The sequence below is a fragment of the Antechinus flavipes genome, chromosome 3 (assembly GCF_016432865.1).
Source record: "Antechinus flavipes isolate AdamAnt ecotype Samford, QLD, Australia chromosome 3, AdamAnt_v2, whole genome shotgun sequence".
Classification (NCBI taxonomy): Eukaryota; Metazoa; Chordata; class Mammalia; order Dasyuromorphia; family Dasyuridae; genus Antechinus; species Antechinus flavipes.
Genome location: NC_067400.1, coordinates 260016187 through 260034184, shown reverse-complemented (window position 1 = coordinate 260034184; position 17998 = coordinate 260016187). Strand labels below are relative to the sequence as shown.

Here is a 17998-nt window from a genome sequence, read left to right as displayed (position 1 = left end):
CCTTATCACTAGTCCTTAATCTTAGTACTTTATCTCCATTGATTATATCCACTCTGTTCTGTCTATATCTTGTTTGGACAAAGTTATTTACATGTTTTCTCACTTGTTAAACCTTGAGAACATTGAAAGCAAGGACTGATTATTTTTTGTCTTTGATTATGCTTTTCTTTGTATCTCTAGCACTTAGCACTATACCTGACAAATGCTAATTAACTAAATCAATAAATGTAATTATTTTACTTTGTCTCAGTTAATTTACATACTACTTTAGAGTATTGATACTATGAAGCAAACAAAAGCCTATTTACTGCTGTAGGACTTGGTTCTCAAAAGGCCCCTCCCAGTTTGGTTCTTGTTTTCATGTGTTTTTGTTCAATGAAAATAATTTATCTGATAAATAAGAAAATGTCTCTGGAAAACACATTATCTAAAGCCCCATTTTTCAACATGCCTTCTGTAGAATGAGTCCCATAAAATAGTGCTGTTTAGATTGACGCTATCAGGAGACAATAGCTTTTCATTTATGTTCAACTCTTCATGATCCTATTTGTGGTTTTCTTGGCAGATGCTAAAGTAGTTTGTCATTTCCCTTCTCCAGCTCATTTTTAAAATTAGGAAACTAAGGCAAACCGGGGTAAGTGAATTGACCAGGGTCACACAGCTAGCATATGAGATTGGATTGGAGCTTAGTTCCTCCTCAGAATTCTAACCATTGTGCCACCAAGCTACCCAACAACAATACAGAAACAGACAACAGCAACTAATATTGTGAATTACTAAGCTACATATTGGTCAGAAATTAAAGAGACATAGCTACCTTTTTTTGGTCCCAGGTTTGTTAATGACTTTGACTTTAGGCAAGTCATTTAAAGTTGAGATAGCCAGTTGCCACAGTAGATAGAGGATTTGATCTGGAGTCAGAACTATGTATTATATACACACATATTATATATGTGTATACAGAAATATACATGTACAAATATAGTATTGAAGAGGTAAAATAAGCAACAAGAATATTAAATATAAAATAGTTTCAGGAGAACAATAAATATTATGTGAAAATATTCAATTTGTGTTGTGGAACAACGATGACAAGACCAATCACAGGTACAAAGAAGTTCTATTTATTATTTGAATAAACATACAGAAGTTAGCAAGGAAAGGGGTTTAATAATTAACAATTAACAAGGGAAAAGCTAAGTTCCCCTAGTGGAACTCACAATTAACTAGGAGAAAGGGAATATGCCATTGAATAGTAGGTAAAATCCATAGAGTTTAGCCAATTAACCCTAAAATGGGTTAGCAACAGAAGGCAATTACACCATGGTCTGGTGGGCTAATGCTAAAAGGGATTTAGCATCCTAAAAGACTTAGCTGGCTATAACAAGGATTTGGATGCCATGAGGCGTGAGGGGAGTGAGTGAGAAGGAAGACACCATGAGGCAGAATATCCTATGGAGGGTTAAAAAGGGATTTTAGCAAAGATGGCATAGGTCATAGGCAGATTTATAGAGGAAATTTAACCTCAGGAGATTTGACATCATTACTTGACTTTCTGATTGGATACAATAAGGTGGGGTTTCCAAAGACCTCTCCAGGAGGTGGAACTGTGATCAAAAGTCCACATGAATAAAAGGCCTACTTAAGAAGAAAATGCATATTATATAATTATGTATATTATATATCTATCAATGTTTACCTAAAATGTTAGACATATATATACATAAATATGAACTTATACCTACACATATGTGTATATGTATTTATAGTTTTCTTTTACACATATACGTATCAAGTCCAATTCTATCATTTGCAGATGAGGAACTTAAGAGTTTCAAGAGGTCAAATTCTATCACTTTCAGATGAGGAACTTGGGGTTTCAAGAGGTTAAATAGCTGTCCAATGTCACACAGCCAGTGATGAGGCAGGATTTGCTGACTTCACATTCATTGCTTTATTCACTTCACCACTAGCTGCCTTTAAGGTTTCTTGCCTACAGTCACATAACTATTTGGTGTTAGGATAGAGAAGAAATCAGGAAGAATTTTACTGAAGCATGTCTCACTTTGACAACCCAGCACCACACAGAAATGCTCATATTAGCTAAGAACATTGTTAAAGAGAACTTTATTGAAACAACTGGCATTTATCTGTTCTACTTGAATGGCCCCATTTTGAGTCATTATGAACTTCACAGGTAAGTTCTTTTAAAATGTCTATTACCTAACTGAAAGATTACTTTCATTTCTTTAGGACTATCACTATTTATCATAGTCCATTTACTAGTAACTTAAATTAAGGTCATGTGTAGCCCTTGAAAAATGGGATCTTTGCAGTCTTGGTCCTACCATTAAGCAGCACCACCCCCCTTTAGTAGACAGTTTCATGAATTTTCCTCTAATTCATTACTTGCTCTCCTCCTAGATGACTTTCTTCATGACACTACTATTTTAGGGAGGACTCCCAGACATATTATACTTCACTTAAACATGGTCTCTTCTTTGGACTTCTCTTTCTCTGTGCCTGCAGTCTTGCTATTTAAAAAAAATTATGTTTTACTTATTTTAACATTATTTTTTTAAAAAAAAATGGTGCTTCCAATTCTTTTCTTCCTTCGGGTCCTTCCCTATTGAGAAGACAAGCAATAGGATATCAATTATTCATGTGAAGTCATGCAAAACTTATTTCCATATTTGCCATATGGCAAAAACAAAAAAAAAAACACAAGAAAAATAAAGGAAGAAAAAATATGTTTCCCTATGCACTCAGAATTCATCAGTTCTCTCTCTGGATATGGATAGCATTTTTCTTTATGAGTTTTTTGGAACTATCTTAGATCATTGTATTGATTAAAGTAGTTAAATCTTTCACAGTTGATCATCAATACAACATTGCTGTTACTAGGTGTATAAAGTTTTCTTGGTTTTGCTTATTTCACTTTGCATCCCAGGTTTTTCTGAAATCATCCTGCTTATCATTTCTTATAACATCATAGTATTCCATCACAATCATATACCACAAGTTGCTCAGCATTCCCCAATTTATGGGCATCTCTTCAATGTCCAATTTTTTGGTGTATACACAAAGAGTTGGTCTAAATCTTTTTTTTTTTTTTTTTTTTGTACTTACAGGTTCTTTTCCCCTTTTCTTTGATCATTGTGGGACCTAGACCTAGTAGTGGTATAAGTAAGTCAAGTGATATGCATAGTTTTATAACCCTTTTGGCATAGTTTGAAATTGTTCTTCAGAATGGTTGGACCAGTTCATAATTATACCAACTTGTGTTAGCATATCTATTTTCTCCCTCCCCCTTCAGCATTTGTCATTTTCTTTTGCTGTCATGTTAACCAATCTGAGAAGTGATGTGATGCCACAGAGCTGTTTTAATTTGCATTTTCTAATCAACAAGGATTTAGAGCATCTTTAAAAATTTTGACTATTGATAGCTTTGATTTTTTCTTCTGAAAACTGTCTGTTCATATGTTTTAATCAGTTATCAATTGAAGAATGGCTCTTAGTATTATAAGTTTGGATCATTTCCCTATATAGTTGAAAGCTGAGACCTTTATCAGACAAAGTTGCTAAAAGATTTTTCCCCAGCTTCCGCTTTCCTTCTAAATTTGGCCGTATTGATTCTGTTTATATAAACCCTATATCTAATATTGAATTCTTGCCTCCAAACCTTGAATACATTTTACAACTATATATTGTGTACCTAATCTATTCCATTGTTCTACCACACTTGCTCACAACCTGAACCAGATTATTGTGATGATTACTACTTGGTAATCTGATATCTGATACTCTTAGGCCATTTATCTTTGCTTTTCATTCCCTTTGATCTGCTTCACTATCTGAAAATATCCTTCTGCCCTGAGGCTCTAATTTATTGATTGGTAACTTCCTTCAGTGACCACCATTTCAAGTAGGACTAGCTATTGTTTATTTCTTTTACACATGGCCTTATATCTTGAATTTTACCTCTTCCTCACAGCTGCTTTGCCATGTTCATATTGGAAAAGTCCCTATTCTCTTGATTGGTAACTTGCTCCCTAGGTTCATCATGTTAGGCAGGAAAGGAGCCGTGCTTCATTTTACCTACCCTTAGGCTCATGCTCCAGATTTCTTTTTCTCCTTGCTTGTCACCTTGTATTCTTCCATCATGCTTCCAGTTTTCCTGTCTATATTTGTTGTCATTTCCTCTTCAAAAGTAAGCTTCTTCTTGAAGATGGAGATTGGTTCATTACATTTTTGTCTTCAGTATTAAACACAATGCTTGGGACATTAAAAGCACTTCAGTGTTCTATTTGGCTTTCTGCTTGCCTGTGATTGAAACTTAATTGATCTGTGGAAACTTAACTTTCCTTGATTTATCACATTTTGAAAACCATTGGTAAATGTTACTTACAAGTGGTATCTTACATTACTTTGAAACTTACAACATTCTGTGGAAACCTAACTTCAGTATTTCTCACACGGTATGTCTATCTGTCTATATACCTAAGTAGCTAGTAACCAAACTTTTGATAAGCCATTCTATACTTAACACAGCTGGTCCTTGGAGACTAGACCCACAGTATGTTACTAAATCCTAGTCAAAGTTTTTACAGCTTAGTAGGACTTGTCATGGCTTATTATGTACTGACCTTGTCTTTGAGAATCTCAGTTCAATTCAATATTTCAATGAAACATTGAAATACGATTTTAATGGAGAGAATGGACATAGCTGTATTAGAAAAATATAAGCAGAAAAAAAAATACTGCCTAAAGGTTGAGAATGAAAAGGTTTTCTCCACTGTAATTGTGCCAATAAAGGATACTATTTTGTTTTATATTTTCTAAGATATATCCTTAGAAAAAATTTAATAGCTGTTTCTTGGGACTTTTCCATATACATTCATTAGTGACATATTAACATGCATTTTGGAAAGAAAGATGATTGTGTGTTTGACTGTGACATCTTTTACATTGTCTCTTTTTTATTTATGCACATGCACATGTGTGAGTATGCATACACACTCATGTGTGCATGTGTACATGCACATGTGTGTGCATACACATACATGAGTTTTGAGCTTGGTTTCTCAGAGGCAGAGTCAGTAGATCAAAAATGGTTTCAGGTCTTATCAAAGTGGAAAGGCTTTAGTATAACCCTAAGACAATGTGTTCATCTGCCCTAGCCAAACACAGAGAAGTTTGTTACCAAAGGATGATGAATTTAAGCCCCAGACTAATAAGACTATTCATTAAGACAGAGTGAATTATACTAGGAATTGGCTAGTATAGCTCCCACACCAATGACATCACAAATCTTTTTTCCTAATCATAGACCTCATGCTGAAAAGCTTTGAAAAGAGAAAGCTTATTAGGAGAGATTTAGCGGGGAGGCTTGTTTCTCCTCCATATCTAGGTAATTCACATTCCTTAACACCAATAGAAAAGGCAGCATAAACTTAGAACAGAAGACCTAAACTTTAGTCATATCTCTGCTTAACTAGGTGTGTGACTACAGAAAAATATCTTAGTCTCTCTGGTTATCATTTTCTTTCTCTATACTGTGGGTGAGTTAGAATAGGTCTTTTTTAAGGTCATATTCAACTCCCAAAATTTAATTTTATTAGATTCAACAAGCATTTATTAAGCATTTTCCAAGTGCCAGAAACTGTGCTAAATTGTTGGGATAAAAACACTTTGACTTCACTACTCCCTTCCCCCCAAAAAACCAAACAACATACCCTCAGCCCTATCCTCAAAGAATTTATGTTCTATTTGAAGGAATATGTACAGAGAAGTAAATACAGAATAATCTCAAGAGGCAGCATTAGCAACAACTGGGAGAATCAGTAAATGATTCTCTTAGGAAGATATGCACTGAGCCCTAAAGGTGTTTAGGAGTTCCCTGAAGGTGTTTAGGGGTTCCAGGAGGTAGATTATTCCAAACATGAAGGACAGTCTACGAAAAGACACAGAGGTTGGAGATGAGATGCATACAGTGAACACTGAGTAGCCCTTATGAGAGAGTGTGTTAGTTAGTGATTAGAAATAATGTGTGATCAATTTAGAAAAATGGATTGCATCCAGATTTTAGAGAGCTTTAAAGTCAAGCAGAAGAATGTGTATTTTATTTTGCAGGCAAAAAAGAACAAACAAAATTAACTGAACAGGAGAACACCACTATCAGTAATCACTCTCTGGTGCATGGAAGTGGGGAAGACTTGAGACAAGGACATCAATTAAGGAGCTATTATACTAGTACTGGCAAGCAACTCCACAAAGTAGACATATACTTAATGAAAAATATTATATGACTTTATACAACACTAAAATCTTGTAAAATTAGAGAAAATATGTATAAAAGTATAGCAGAGGAAACATTGATTATATTTCTATATTTTAAAACAATTCTATATGGTTAAGTTTTTATTCTAGACATTTTGTGATAGTACCATTACATAAGTTTTAAGAGGGAATATTAGAAACTTCTGCTAAAAGAAGAGTTTTGACCTAATGATCAAAAAAGACCAGCAGAGAGGCAATGATGTAAAAAGCCTAGTTATAGAAAGCGAGATGTAGTCATGGTAGCAGAATGTTCAGCAAGTGATTTGTTCATTTCTTTGTGCATGGAGATTTTTTTTCTACATGGAATTTCTATGTGGAAATTTTTTATGTGTAATGTCTGAATAGGCTAATGTAGTGGATCCTTCAAAACACCCATTAAAGCATTGTATCCTTAGAATCAGATCCTATTTCTTGAATCTGTAGATGTCTAACAGCTGGACAATTGGAACATGGATCACTTTGTCCTAAGAGTTGTTACTTAGGTGACTAAGCAAATATGCTTGTTTAGTCAGCATATAGCATTTAAAAATACAAATGTAGTTCATTTTTCTAAAAGAAGGAAGTCCTCATTTTAAAAATGACATCTACAGATGGTCCTTAAGGGATGAGGGAGGAATGTCATAAAAGAAAGTGTTTCATTTGGCTCTTGTTATGTTATTTTTTTATTTTGTCCAAAATTCATGTGGATCTTATGATATTTTGCAAGAGCTCTCCAGCTTTTCCATTTCAGGGAGAAGAGAAAGGTGGCCATTATTCCTTGGCAGTGGAGCAATTGTGGCAGCAGCAAGTATCTAAAATATCTACAAACCATGAGAGATGAACTTTAAATGAATAAAGTAGGAGGGCTATGTGCATGTGCGTGTGTGATTGTATATGTGTACATGTGTGCCAATCACATTTTTATTGTGTCCCCTTCTTCCCGTCGGAGTTCTGAAAAAAAAGAGCTAGTAAAGAACTGCCCTACCCCTGCCTAACATTAATTCTATTTAATTATGTATGCATTTTTTAAAATGCTGTTAAGGAATACATTTGCCAGATTTAATATTACTTCTCATAAATACTTGTGTTGACACTCTCCTTATGTTGCCTGAGGTCTCTTTATCTGTGGCATGAGACCAAAATGGAAGACACCCAGAAGAGAGAAAACTTTCTTAGTGTTCTCTTTCCTGGGAGCTCAACCCCCAGAAAGTTGTGCTCTTTAACTGGAGATTAAAGTAGCAGCCATTTCATAACTAGGAAGTGTACTAGAAGTGCCTAGATTCATGAGGAAAACTTGGGTTCAAATATAGCCCCAGACACTTACTAATTGTATTATCATGATCAAGTCATTTAACCTCTGTTTGCCTCAGTTTTCACATTTTTAACTGGAGATAATAATAGCACCTATTCCCCAGAGTTATTATGAGGATAAAATGAAATAATATTTGTAACTTAGTACAGTGTCTGATACATAGTAGGCACTTAGTAAATATGTACTTCCTACTCCTTTTCTCTGGCACATTTTTCAGTCAGATCCGACTAATCATGACCCCATTTAGTGTTTTCTTGGCAAAGATCCTGGAATGGTTTGCCACTTCTTTCTCCAGCTCATTTTTACAGATGAGAAATCTGAGGCAGAGTTAAGTGATCTGCTCAGAACCACACATAAATGTCTGAAACCAAACAATCTCACACAGATAAATATTCCTGACTCCAGACCCACACTCTATGTACCATGGTACCCCTTGGCAGCTCTTGGCATTGAAGCTTCCAAATCTGTGAAATGAAATGATGGAACCTAAGTTACCTTCCATTTCTCAATCTCAGGACCTGAGTTGAGAAGCAGAAATTTTCTCAAACTTGGCATTGGCTGCTCTGTTTTGAAAAGAGATCATCTCTTTACTGACTATGATCATTGCATTCTGGTAGATCTCATGTCATGTTGAAGAACCTTCTTCTCCCTTCTTCCTGCCAACAGCTTCTTTCTATTCCATTTTATTCTCAAATATTTCCCCGTTATCATTTTCATCTCACAATGTTATTTCCTCTCAGTATATCCTGTAGAGAAGGGGAAAGTGATTTGGAGGAGGGTATGAAGGATGCACTTGGTCATGATATACCACCCATCATTCCAATGTGCCTGGAAAGTGCCACTTCCACAAAGTAACTGACATTGTCTACTGGATGAGCAGTTGGCTCTTTTCCTTCATTTAGTGCAGATCTCAGGGTTCAAAAGAAAGCAAATGCATGGTACTTATATAATAGGTGCTTTTGTTGAGTGAAGTAGTGAATAATTGCATGAATTAATAAAATTCTGGATTTGGGCTGATTTGCAATCAGGGCATGTCCACACTCCTCCCCCCTATGCTCTCATCATGTCTTCTACTTTCTACATTCAGTGAGGAAAATTCCCCATTGTCTGCCTCATCCTTGGACTCCCCAGAGAGAAAAAAAGATGCTGCCCATAAGAAGGTAGAGAATTTATATCCAGGAAAATTCCCCATTGTCTGCTTCATCCTTGGACTCCCCAGAGAGAAAAAGAAGATCCTGCCCATAAGAAGCTAGATAATTTATATCTAGGAACCTGAAAAAGAAGCTATAAAAGCAAAGCTTAGTTTCCCACCCTTTCTCACCTGCTCAAATCGGGTCTCTCTTTCCCTTCTATCTTACTGGATCCATGTTCTCTATTTTTGAAATGAGAAGCTTGCCACACAGTAATCCTATGTGTGACAAAAAGTAAAATTGTTCTGAGCACACAATCGTTTCATTAGAAGCTTCCATACTGTGAAATGAGGAAGGAAAATCAATAGCTTAAAGGTGAGAGAAATCCAGAACAGGGAAGAATTTGGGGGCAGAAGTTCAGCCATTCCATTTTAACCCAAATGGGCTGCAGAGAAGGCAGAGTACAACTGGGAAATTTCTGCTGAGTGATGAAGGAATGTACCTTGGACACAGCCTCATCTGAGTTACTACAGCTCTTTTAAGGTCCTTTCTCGTTCTAGGCACTGAGCCAGCAGTTTAAAGAAACAGGTCATGTCTTCTGTTCGACTTTCAGACTCTCCACATACTAATGCATTAAAAAGTATCCTTCCCCATAACCTCCTGCCTTGAAGGCTCAGTTGAAAAATGGAACTCTCTCTCCTCTTGTGATTGTGGACACTTCCTGAATGCATAGGGGCAGAACTGCATGCTCTCCCTCAGCTTTCCTAAAGCTAAATTGGCTCTTGGCTGCTGCCTTTGCAAACATAGGCCATGATAAAGCAGGTTAGTCTTCTTCCTCTGTGGCTGCCCCATGAAGCAGCAATTGCAGGAGACAGGTGAAATATTGGCTTCAGTACTGAGATTTGTTGGCAGAAAAGAGCCCATCAACGAAGGGTACCTCGGTAAATAGGACAAAATTTGCAGTGAAAAATTTGCTTTTTTTCCTTTTTGGGAACTTCAGCAATTCTTCCTTCTGTTTATAGCTTAGATGCTATGGTCAGGGCTATACTGTGTGCATCATTATTACTGAATTCCTTTCAGCAAAGGATCATACTGCTTCTATGAGCTCAGTGATTGAAAGGCTTCTGAATTTAAGCCTTGGCTAGGAAATTAGTCCTTATTTGAATAAAGGGAGGGAATACTTGGAGAGAGGTTATTGGATCACAGGATCATGGGTTTAGAGCCAAGAGAGAGATCTCCAAATCCAGCCTCCCAGCATTTATTAGCTTTATGACCCTGGGCAAATCACTTAACCCTATTGCCCTCAGTTTAGTTATATGTGGAATGAGCTGGAGAACAAAATAGTAAATAAGTATCTTTGCCAAGAAAATCCTAAATGGGGCCATGAAGAATTGGACACAACTGATTAACATGTGCTAGGCACTCTGCTAAGCTTGTTTCAAATATTTCATTATGTTGTCCTAACAACCCAGGAAAATATGTGATGTTATGATCCTCACTTTACAGATGAGAAAACTGAGACAAACAAGTTAAATGATTTATCAAGGGTCCCATAGCTAGGAAATATCAGAAGTCAAGTCTTCCTACCCCGGAACTGTGTCTACTATACCACTTTCATGAATACAAATAATGTGAATCCAGATCTTCTGACTTCTGAGGTAAGCATGTATTTCAGTATATTCCCTGCTTTCTCTGAATTGGAAGTAAGCAAGGAATGCATGTTATGTTTAAGACATAGTCTTTCAGTTGAAAATTTATTTAAAGTAAGATAAGGAAGAGACTAATGTAAAAATCTGCATTAGGAATATTTTCTCCATCACTTTATTAAGTTTAAAGAATGAGAAAAAGGAAAGAAGAAAATCAAATTGTTAGTCTCTAAAATGAAGTGGGAGAACTTTCCACCAATGAAGAAGAAATTAGGAGTTATTTTGCCTAATTTTGTGTCAATAAATTTGATAATCTAAGTGAAAGGGAGGAATACCTACAAACAGAAGAGGAAATAAATTAAATAGTTGCACTTTAGAAAAAAAAAAAAAGAAACAGAACAAGCTATTAATCAACTCCCTAAGAAAAAATCTACCAAAATTCTACCAAACATTAAAAAAAAATTAAATCCAATACTATGCAAACCATTTGAAAAAAAATAGGGAAAGAAGTCCTAAAAATTCCTTTTATGACACAGATATGGTGCTGATAACTAAACCAAATAGGATGAAAACAGAGAAAGAAAATTATAGACCAATCTCCATAATGAATACTGATACAAAAATCTTAAGTAAAATATTAGCAAAGAGATTACAGAAAGTCATCCCCAGGATAATACACAAATGACCAAGTAGGATTTATGCCAGGAATGCAGGAATGGTTCGATAATAGGAAAACTATTAGCATAATTGACTATATCAGTAACCAAACTAACAAAAATCATATGATTATATAAATTGAAGAAACAGATAGATTGCAGATGCAGAAAATAGCATTTGATAAAATTCAACACCCATTCTTATTAAAAACACTAGAAACTATAGAAATAAATGGACTTTTTTCTTAAAATGATCAGTAGCATTTATTTAAAACCATCAGCAAGGATCATATGTAATGGGGACAAACTAGAACCATTTCCAATAAGATCAAGGATAAAACAAGATTGCCCACTATCACTATTACTTTTCAATATTTTATTAGATATGTTAACATTAGCAAAAAGAGAAGAAAAAGAGATTAAAGGAATTAGAGCAGCTAGTGAGGAAACCAAATTATCACTTTTTGCAGATGATATGATGTTATACTTAGGAAACCCTAGAGAATCAACTAAAAAACTATTAGAAACAATTCACCTCTTTAGCAAAGTTGCAGGATAGAAAATAAATCCACATAAATCATTAGCATTCTTTATGTTAACAACGAAGTCCAGCAGCAAGAAATACAAAAAAATTCCATTTAAAATAATTGTCGATAATGTAAAATATTGGGGAGTCTATCTACCAAAGCAACGTCAGGAACTATATGAACACAACTACAAAACACCTTTCACACAAATAAAGTCAGATGTAATCAACTGGGAAAAATATCAAGTTATCATGGGTAGGTCAAGCAAACAAAAAACAGAACAAAAACAACAACAACAACAACAACAACAACAACAAAATATTACTTAAATTAATTAATTTATTTAGTGTCACATTAGTGAAACTCTCAAAAAATATTTTTCAGATCTAGAAAAAATGATAACAAAGTTTATCTGGAAGAACAAAAGTGTCAAGAATTTCAAGGGAATTAATGAAAAAAAATATTAATGAAGGTGGCCTAACTTGGCCAGACCTAAAACTATATTATAAAGCAGCGGTCATCAAAACCATTTGGTACTGGCTAAGAGACAGAGTAGTTGATTAATGGAATAGGTTTAGGATCATAGAACAAAATAGTGAATAACTACAGCAATCTAGTGATTGACAAAACCAAAGATTCTAGCTTTTGGGATAAGAACTCACTATTTGACAAAAACTGCTGGAAAAATTGGAAACTAGTATGACAGAAACTAGGCATCGACTCACATCTAACCATTTACCAACATAAGGTCAAAATGAGTTCATGATTTAGACATAAAGAGTGATATTATAAGCAAGTTAGAAGAATATAAGATAGTTTACCTCTCAGATCTGTGGAGAAGAAAGGAATTTGTAACCAAAGAAGAATTAGAGATCATTATTAAACACAAAATAGATAATTTTGATTATATTAAGTTAAAAAAGTTTTTGTACAAACAAAACAAATGTAGACAAGATTAGAAGGGAAGCAATAAACTGGAAAAACATTATTACTTCTGATGAAGATCTCATTTCTAAAATATATGGAGAATTGGCTCAGATTTATAATAATTCAAGCCATTCTCCACTTGATAAATGGTCAAAGGATATGAACAGACAATTCTCAGATGAAGAAATTGAAACGATTTCTAATCACATGAAAAGGTGCTCCAAATCACTATTGATCAGAGAAATGCAAATTAAGACAACTCTGAGATACCACTACACACCTCTCAGATTCACTAAGATGACAGGAAAAGATAATCAAGAATGTTGGAGGGATGTGGGAAAACTGGGACACTAGTAGTAGTAGAGTTGTGAACTGATTCAACCATTCTGGAGAGCAATTTAGAACTATACCCAAAGGGTCATCAAATTATCCAACAGTGTTTCTACTGGGATTATATCCCAAAGGGATCTTAAAGGAAGGAAAGGAACCTACATGCATATAAAATGTTTGTGGCAGCCCTTTTTATAGTGTCAAGAAATTGGAAACTGAGTGGATGCCCATCAATTGGAGAATGGCTGAGTAAGTTATGAATGTTATAGAATATTATTGTTCTATAAGAAACAACCAGCAGAATAATTTTACAGTGGCCTGGAGAGATTGATATGAACTAATGTTATGTGAAATGAGCAGAACCAGGAAATCACTGGACATGACATAAACAAGATTATATGATGATCAGTTCTGATGGATGTGCCTCTTTCCAACAATGAGATGATTCAGGCCAGTTCCAATGGCCTTGTGATGATGAGAGCCCTCTACACCCAGAGAGAAGACTGTGGGAACTGAGGATGCATCATAACATTGAATTTTCACTCTTTTTGTTGTGGTTTGCTTGAATTTTATTTTTTCTCTCCTCTTTTTAACTTTTTAATTTGATTTTTCTTGTGCAGCAAGATAATTGTATAAATATGTATGTCCATATTGGATTTAGCATATATTTCTCTCATGTTTAACATATATTGGTTTACATGCCATCTAGGGGAGGGTGTAGAGGGTCACAGAGAGTGGGGGAACTCTTGGTGAGATATAAGACCCTTCAGTCCAGAGAGATTCTGCTCTCATCTCCCTTGGGGGTGTCTCAGCCTTCCTCAGAAGTCAGGGAGATGTGACAACCTGTGTTCTATTTAAAGTAGAGATATTTGCAGTAAAGAGTCATTTGCATAATAATAGTAAGGTGCTTATAGTTAGCACATGCTCAGTGTGCTGCAGTGATGTAATTGTACTAAGATATTTAGAGACTGAGAGGACTTGAAATAAAGGGACTCCATCTTTGTTACCTCTGTGTCCCTGTTTCATCAACTCTCCACTAAGACTAAGGACTAGAGCTGGTACCAAGATTCTCCAAAGAGGTAGTCCAGATGGTATATTTTGTCACCCCAGTGTTGGGGCTCTAGAAAGCATAGTACATTTTGGCACTTCAGTGTGGGGGCTTTAGAAAGCACATTACAGGAGAGGGAGAGGAAAAGGGGTTAAAATTGGAACACCAGGTTTTTCAAGGGTCAGTGTTGAAAAATTATCCTTGCATATGTTTTGAAAATAAAAACCTTAAATTAATTTTTAAAAAATGTTCAAACAATGAACAGAACAATTAATCAAGCCCTGATTTGTAGTGTGTACTGATTTCTGAAGTGTAAGTGCTAACAATGATAATTTAATGATTAGCTCTCTTGAGATGGTATAAGCTGGCTCCAGCACCCAAACTTCAAGTTATCCAAGTGAAAATGTCCCATCTATGCCCTAAAAAGTAACTGAGTATCACCCAGCTTCTGGCTCCTTTCCTTTTAAACTTTCCTTTCATCTTCCATAGGAATCTTGAACATAAACATATCTATTTATGTACATGTTGTCTTCTCCATTAGAACAAGAGCTGGAGGGTAGGGACTCTTTTCACCTTTTCTTTGAATACCACAGTGCTTATCATAAGGCCTGCTACATAGTAAATGCTGGAGTCCTCCACTAGTTTTTTATTTAAAAACATTAGTGATACGAACTAGGTGTTCATGTAGGCTTTAGTTTATGTTAAATGTTTCATCATATTAGGAAAACCATTGAAGAAACTTGAAAAAAAAAAAAACATTATTAAAGGTAACCCAGATTGATGGAAGCAGACAGTCCAAAGCTGTCAATCAACTTGTGTTAGTTTTTGCAAACCTTTATCAACTAGGTGGGTTCCATACTATCTCAAAAGAATCTAAATAACAGCCCTGAGAAGATAGAAACCTAGTCAGTGGGCCACATTAGAACAACTACCAAGAGCAAAAGATATTTCAAGAATTCTGTAGCTACCATAGAAAATTCAAGAAAGAAAGGAGAAAAGGAAAAAGAGAGAGAGAGAGAGAGAGAGAGAAGGAGAGAGAAAGAGAGGGGGGGGGGGAGGGAGGGAAGGAGAAAGGAAGGAAAGAAGGAAGGAAAAAAGCTATTACCAATTTTCTCAACAGTTATTCATGGATTTATAATCTTAGAAGACACAAGGCAAAAGAGCAAGAAGAAAAAATGGCTAAAACTGCTGACATTTGGAAATTATTGTGATAAGAAATATGAACAGACTTTTAAGGCCTTAGTTAGTGACCTCACACATGTACTATATTGGCTTTTGCAACTCCAAGTCTTTTGTGGAAGCAGTTTATTCCTGGAAAATAATGGTCACTAGAGGCCCATTAAATTTTTCCATAGAAGGCTCCTTGACAATAATGCTCTATTAGCCTATCCACAAATTATATTCTTAGCATTGAAGTGGTTTGTTGCGGATAAAAATCTGAGAATGTGTATGGAGCTCAATTTCAAATATAGATTGACAACACATTCCACTATCATTCTGATGAGTCCTATATTTGATATCAAGAGCCAGAAATGAGTAACAACTGACTGTTAATTCAGTGTGTATTGTGAGCCAAGGAATAATACTGTGGCTATAGATCAGTGGTTCTCAAAGTATGGTCTAGAGAATCCTGGGGATCTCTGAAACCCTTTTAGAAGGTCTACAAATTCAAAAATAGTTTTTATTTCCAAATGGTAAATGTCTATAAATATAATCCAGATAAACAAAAACTCTTTGGAGAGATCCTCAATAATTTTTGATAGAATAAAGATACTGAAAACAAAAATTTAAGAACCATTGCTATAGCTGATCTGTTCTATAGACCTGTGAATCAATCAACCAAGCATTAAATAAATATGCATTTGTTAAGCACTTACTATCTGCCAACTATTGTATACAGTGCTAGGGATTAGTGTGTTGTTCCTGTTCTTATAACAGAGGAGACTATATGCATACATAAATTTATAAAGAATATATACAAAATGAATATAATGGAGTCTGAGAAAGCAATAGCATCTGTGGGGAGGTGTAGAAAAAAGAATCTGAGCTGTCTTGAAGGAAACCACAGTTTCCAAGGAGCAGAGGGAATGTATTCTAGTAACAGGGAACAGCAAATACAAAAGCACAGAAAAGGGTTATGGAGCATCCTGTGTATGGAATAGTAAACAGGCATCAGAAACTTTGGTGAGTCTGACAAAAAATGATGAGGGGCTTCTATGAAAAAGTGCATTTTCTAAGAGTCTAAGGTGCTTCCTCCAGAAAGAATGGCATCAGTCTTATAGCAATTGAGCTAGTCTTTACTCTCCTGCAGTTTAAAAGACTACAAAGCCCTGTGGCCAAGGAAGCAACAAAAGTTGTAAGAATGATGATTTCTCTTTCATATTAATAATCAGTTATTGAATTAGGATCAGAATCTTTTTTTTTTCAGAATCCTGTAAGTTGGTCAGTCTCTAAAAGCATTAGTGATAGATGAAATTATCCAAATCTCCAAAGGTCATGCTTTTTTATCCTGAGAGACCCTATCCAACCAGAGAAACTTATAAAGAATTTAATCTAAGGTAAACTCTGGTCTGTTGTGTTCTACTTAGGCAGGTCTGAGTAGAGATAGACCCCATTTTGTTTAGATTATCCTTTATGGGGTGAAATGAGTATAAAAAACCTTTTTGACCAAAACTGAATGATCAGGCACCACCCCCCAGACTCTCATTAGAATAAACCCAGCTTTTATTATAATATTAATTATCTCACTTGTTAACCAATCAGAGTTGATGGTCACCCTCAGAAACAGCTATTCTATCAACCACTACATGTTTTGAAATTTGAAATTCAGGGGATTTTTATATTTTTTGTTATTGTTTTTCTGCTGCTGCTTTGTTTTTTCTTCTTTATTCAGAAGTTTTCAGAATTTTTATTGTAATATTTCCTGAAACTCATGGGCAGTATGGGAGAGGCAACATTGTTCCAGCAGCCATAGCTTTTACTCCTGTTACTATTTGTCACAACCTACCACTGCTTTTCTCTCCATGATATGTCATGTGCTCTAGCACAGAGATTATAAATAAATGTGAAAAGTTTAAATATCTAATATAACTTTTACAAAGCAATAAACTACTAATTAATACAGAGAACACAAGCAAATGATTCAGAATTAAACAGAGACAATAATGACATCTTGACTAATGAATAAGCTAAAGAACAAATCATAGGAATAATTAATAACTGTGAAAAAGAATGCTAGTGATGGAACTGCATAACAAATTTGTGAGATCTAGCTAATATAGTCTTCAAAAGAAAAAAAAAAGGCTCCAAAAACATATTAACAGAATGGAGAGGAAAGAGATGAGTAATAAACAAATGTGCAATTTTTTAAAAATGGGAAAATCATCAAATAAATTTATTCAGCACAAAAGGAATTCGAAGAGAAAAAAGATAAGATTAGAAATCAGAGTTTAATCTTGTTCAACAATTCCAAAATCTGGTTCACTGAAAAAAAGTAAAAACATCAACAAATCTTCAGACAACTTGATTAAGTTGATTAAGTGAGAAGAGTGAAATTGTCAAAATAAAAATGAAATAACAACAGGAAAGAAATGAAAGAATTATTAGGCCCTCCCATGATAAGCCAAATGGTGCATGGTGCATATATGTAATCCATGCTAGTTAGGAAAAGATGAGTGAAGCTGGTGATCAGTCAAATTTGAGAGTGCTAAGGGGCATCCAGATTCAAGTCAAATCTATGACTAGTGATCACATTTAATTCTATTGTTAAAGTTTTGATGATGATTAGCAGTGAGTGGGCTTGTATTTTGATCCCTAGCAAGATAAAGAGACACAGTTAAAATCAAAAAATATGTGAGCAAAATCGATAAGTAAAAAGAAATAGAATACCTTCAAATATATAAAATATTAAAATTAACAAATAATGAAATGAAAATTGCAAATAAGATGATTTCAGAAAAGGAAATTGAACTGGTAAAACAACAATCAAAGGATGAGGTAGGGGACGGAGGATCATGATACAGATAGATTTATAGATAAATTCTTTCAAACTTTAAAAGAATGGTTAATTCCCATATTATAGAAATTATTACAAAAATTGGGGAA

The 17998-nt window shown here is 34.9% G+C and overlaps 1 long non-coding RNA gene across 2 annotated transcripts in view; it reads left to right on the top strand.

Moving 5' to 3' along the window:
• The first annotated feature begins 1967 nt into the window (after positions 1–1967).
• The window catches only part of LOC127553907 (uncharacterized), a 34609-nt gene continuing 18578 nt past the window's right edge, over positions 1968–17998 (top strand). Inside the window, exons 1-2 of one of the 2 annotated variants that reach the window (XR_007951844.1) lie at positions 1968–2197; positions 10267–10418. This is a non-coding gene — a long non-coding RNA (uncharacterized LOC127553907). The remainder of the gene's footprint in view (positions 2198–10266; positions 10419–17998) is intronic. The other variant, XR_007951845.1, reaches the window with a different exon arrangement.